A 4,978-nucleotide genomic window follows, 5' to 3' on the forward strand; every position below is an offset into this window, starting at 1 on the left:
AATTTTATTATTTATTTATCTATTTCGGAAGTGTTGGTTCGAACATAGCAAGGTACATAAATCTTACAATTTTCAAGAAACTGCTTTTAAAACTAGATTAGTTCCCTTTGACCAGAATTGTCCACTGTGAGGCATTTGAAAAGTCTTGGCTCAAATTAATAGCAGGTTTGGGAGGAGAGAGAAAGGAGGGATGGAATATAGAAATATGAGGCAATGATAAACGCAAGCATAAATGTGAGTTATATTATGATAAATTTAAAACATTGAAAATAAACGCGAACAATATCTTCAACCCACAAGTTTAAAAAACTGGTATGGATTTTCAATTCACGGCAAAAAATAAATAAATAAATATAAAGCAATAATATAATTGAGGTTATTGGTTATATCATGTTTTATTTAATTTGATGTGGAATTCACTTTTTGTATTTTGATTATTTTAATCATCGTATTCACAACAATAATCAGTGATAAATCGGGTTTTACAAATAATAATTTGGTGTAATCTGAGCATATCGAACAGCCACACAAACCTTCGTTCCGGTAAATTTCCCGCTTTTGTCACGAGCATGCGCAATGTGCTATTAAACAGCATTTCCTGGAGACCAGACAACAATCATCTGTGTGGAAGTGTGTTGAATGTGTGTTGTTACACTCGAAAGAGGTTGGAAGATTGTTGACAGTTACGTATTGTTTATTGATGAGGCATCCTGCCCTTAAGGGGCACAGTAAACATTGCTTCACGCGGGAAACACAAGAAAAAGCAGTGAGTATTCTATTTTTTTTTTCATTTTTCTCTGATTCTACTTACTACTACTGTGTGTAGTCTTTGTGTCCGCTCATTCATTGACTCAATGTACAAGTACAAAAGTTGTTTTACTTGTATCAGTTTTACCCACTTACTTTTTTAAAACACGTTTTATGTCCCTGCCCTTTCATTGTCAAATTATGAACTTTAGGGGTCTTGAAAATATTAACAATTCCCTAAAGTTGAAACCACGAGAAGCCTGGACAACCACTTCAACTTCAATGAACAACGTTTCACGAGTCATTGCTCTCGACTGACTGTAGCCGGGAACACTGAACTCCGATTCTTCGCGTTGCGCAGTTTAATCGCTTCAAAAATTGCGTCGACTCTGATTTTTAAAAAAAAATCAAAAATAAGCAATTCTTGAATCAATGCAATCTCCATATATCTAAATTGAGAGAGATGCGACAAAGAAAGCCCAGCCTAATCGTTGATTAAAATGTCACTGTAAAATAGCTACTCCTTGTACAAATATATAATATCGTATAAATGTATATTGTAGAAATGTATTATTCATGGCGATGAACATGAAGTGTGTAGTGTTTTTTAAAAGTGAAATCTTGATATTCATGACAAATAGGAGTGTAGAGGATTGGCACCAAAATATGGAAAGAGTGGACTGCTGTGCTGAAATTCTATAGCTCACTGACAGAGATGAATCAGTTCTATGCACTATGCAGAACCATTAAATACAATGAAACATGGATTCGTCACCATGAACAAGAATCTAATCTGCAATAAATAAAATGGTAAAATTCATCACCTCCAAAGCCAAGAATTGTCGATCTAAAAAATCAGCCAAAATAGGATGGTGTTCCTAGTGATAATTCTAACTGAAATTGTATCCCGAAGAGTAACGTAAAATTTGGAAATTAAGCTGAGACAATGGCTTTAGGCAAGAATTTGATAAACTAGGCTCAACTTGAAAATGGATCAAGTGATTCCCAATCCTTTATCCTGATAAATGATGATTCTATATCAGTACTTATACAAGGGAGGCAATTGACTATCTCAGATGGACTATTCTACAATATCCTTCTAATTCTATCGACATGACATTTTCAGACGTTCGCATTGAAAATCATTGAAATGTCAAAATTTTGAAGATTAAAATGACATGTATGATACCTTAAATGAAGCTGGGGAGTTCGAAAGCAAGTTTCAGTTCCTGAAACACGTTTCATTTTGCTCAATATTTATTCATTGTCCATCGTTTCAGTCTCTCGACTCGCTCATTCCCACGACTGGATGGTCATCATTCATGGGGGTGGAGGGGGGGGGGGGCGGGGACTTACGAATGCAGTCTTCACAATACAATGCCACACATTTTAATCATTGGTATTCTCCATCACTTTGTACAACTTCAATCCTGTCCATTTCTTGATTTTTTTCAGCCACATTTTTTTCATATCCTTAGTTGACCCTCCATATCGCATCTTTTTAATAGGCTACACAGGCTTCTATTTAGGCATGTTTTAACAGTAATTTACAGTTTGAACTGATTCATCTCTGTCAATGAGCTATAGAATTTCAACACAGCAGTCCACTCTTTCCATATTTTGATGGGTTGTCAGTTGTTTTGGTTTCCACTGGGCATTAACCTTGGGATATCAAAGCGAATCAATCAAGTAATATGCACATACGTGTACTTCATCCAACTCTGATGCAATATGATAAATTAAAATCAGTCGGTTTTCCATGTCCAATTGATCTGATTTCTGTCTATCGGCAGTGATGACACATACTGATAGGTATAATAAAAATAAATTAGAAACGACTACCAGGATCTTTCATTTTTACCAGTCTCCAATTAAATAAATATTTGAATCTTGAGTGCTTTTGACCGGTATGTGCAAAGAATCCATTTTCTTTTTTTATAACAGTGCATCAAAAATATATTGACAACACTTGTATTGAAATCACTTCGTAAATGAATGACATTCACTATAATCCCTTTTTAAAAATATTTTATTGATATGAATGAAGAACTTATAATTTTGATACAATTTCCATTGGAGTATGCTTGCATTTACATTGTGCTGTTATCAATAAGAACATCCATAGATATGAACAAACAAAATTAAGCGATAATCGACCAATGAAATCCAACGCGAAACAAAAACTTTAAAAACCAAAGCGAAAAGAAACACATTTGAAAAAATGTGATTATAGACTACTGTTGTTTTCTACCCGGATACAATGATTGCCCTATAATATCTGCGATATAAAGGAAATAATATTTGCTTTTATATAGATCAATATCCACTAAAGTGCTCAAAATGCTTTACAAAGGGTGCCTGTCCAACAGCAAAACATAATGACATGTAGAATGAGACAAGATGCCTGTTAGGCAATATTACAATTTTTTCTGACAGAAACAAGGCTGTTAACGGCAAGGTACTAGTTTTACACCTGCGGATGTTAAGAGAATAATAATAAGGCATCGCAGTCCTAATGGCACTTGCCGTGAACGTTTTTGTTCAAGTGGATCTAACGATTTCTATAGAGATGGTTCTCCATTTCTCTCTGTCCTGTGCCAGTATTTAGTTGAGAGAGTCTTTGTTGGTATGGAGGTGTCTTGGAAGAGATGGTTCTTGATTTTGCTGGGTGCTGGCTGTTTGGTCGTGTTGTGATGAGTCTAGTGTTGTTTGTAGTACTGTTGAAGATCTTGGTTTAGTGATGTTGGAGTGAGGTGGGTGTTCTGCCAGCGTACTTTTTGCCATTCTGTGACAGTATTCCTCCATGGCCGTTTGTGCAGGATTGACTCGTCTCGCCTAAGAATATGTCGAAAAGTTTCCATCTTTGTATTGATGTTAAGAGAATGTGAGTAGAATTCCTTTTCCAAGGACTCAACTATGCACCGATGCTGGAACCCAGGACCTTCCGATTTGAAGGCGAGTGTCATTCCGTAAGAGCACATAGCTGCACATACAGATTTTGTTTTCCTTTAATTGGTACAAAGGCTGTTGACTGAAATCTATTTTCAGAAATTAAATTGTGTTGTTTTTTTTTTTATTCAAATTATTACTATCATGTGCGGCTTTGTGGTCTAGTGGTATCATACTATGACACTTGCCTTTGGATCAGATGGTCATGGGTTCAAGTCCCGATCTGAACGGCGTATGGTTTGAGTCCTTGGAAAAAGCTCTTTACTCACATTCTCTCATCGTACTCAAGTGTAAAATGAGTACCTGGTCGTTAACCACGTTGTCTCCGTCTGACAAAATTATTGTAATATTATTGCTTAAAACGGGTCGTCTGATTGTCCTACATGTTCATAGTTGCTGTTGGCTAGGGATGCCTTGTCAAGCATTGGGAGCACGTTTACTGAATATTGGGCTATATTAAAGCTCAAGATTTGTTGGGGGGTTTTTTTGTTTGCTTGTTTTGTTGGTTTTTCTAAAGACTCTACTGACCCGATGATATACAGAGAAGTGGTAAGACCTGGAATGAGATTTTAAAAAGTTAGCTCAGGAGAGAGAAGGATGGAAACTGTTTGACTGTGGCCTATACCCTGACCCAGGGTGAAAAGGCAATGATGATGATGATGATGATAGAGAAGGATGGAAACTATTTGTCTGTGGCCTATACCCTGACCCAGGGTGAAAAGGCAATGATCATGATGATGAATTTCAATTTTCACCATCCAATTCACCCTGACATATAAAACTGTTTTGAAACGATAGGTTACATATCAATTGATTAAAATTTAAAACCATCCTCCACTTATCAACAAGTATCGAACCTGACATTTCTTAAAGGTCTGAACTTTGAGAATTTTGACAAACTATATTATATCATGTTAACCGATTAATTGTTCAAATTAAACTTTACTGTTTAAATTTTTTTAAAAAATATAATATATAAATAGAACACACGGGTTAACATAATATGTATATATTAACAGGATTGATAGCATGCAATTATGGGCTTGATTTAACATTGTTATAATGGATGATATTTCGCGTTAGTTTGCGATTATTTCAATTACAACAAAGAGCCCGTAACAATTCGGGTTATCAGACCTGACAATAAGTACAGGTCGGTTTAACCTGATGACGACAAGAATATTTAAAGTTAGAATGATCAGACTTATGAGATTCAACTTTTTATTTGTCTTAAAGGTCGAATGTTGTGCCAGCATTATATTTATTATTGATATTTAAAAAT

At 35.4% G+C, this 4,978-nt stretch overlaps 1 protein-coding gene across 3 annotated transcripts in view; it reads left to right on the top strand.

The window, feature by feature from the left end:
- Positions 1-600: 600 nt before the first annotated feature.
- The window catches only part of LOC144978820 (uncharacterized), a 92,394-nt gene continuing 88,016 nt past the window's right edge, over positions 601-4,978 (top strand). For all 3 annotated transcript variants that reach the window (XM_078925359.1, XM_078925357.1, XM_078925358.1), the window contains exon 1: positions 601-766. The gene's annotated coding sequence lies outside the window, so the exon portion shown is untranslated. The remainder of the gene's footprint in view (positions 767-4,978) is intronic.

This window comes from Berghia stephanieae, chromosome 8, assembly GCF_034508935.2.
Source record: "Berghia stephanieae isolate SIO BIC M18660-M18661 chromosome 8, UCSD_Bste_1.3, whole genome shotgun sequence".
NCBI classification, from domain to species: domain Eukaryota; kingdom Metazoa; phylum Mollusca; class Gastropoda; order Nudibranchia; family Aeolidiidae; genus Berghia; species Berghia stephanieae.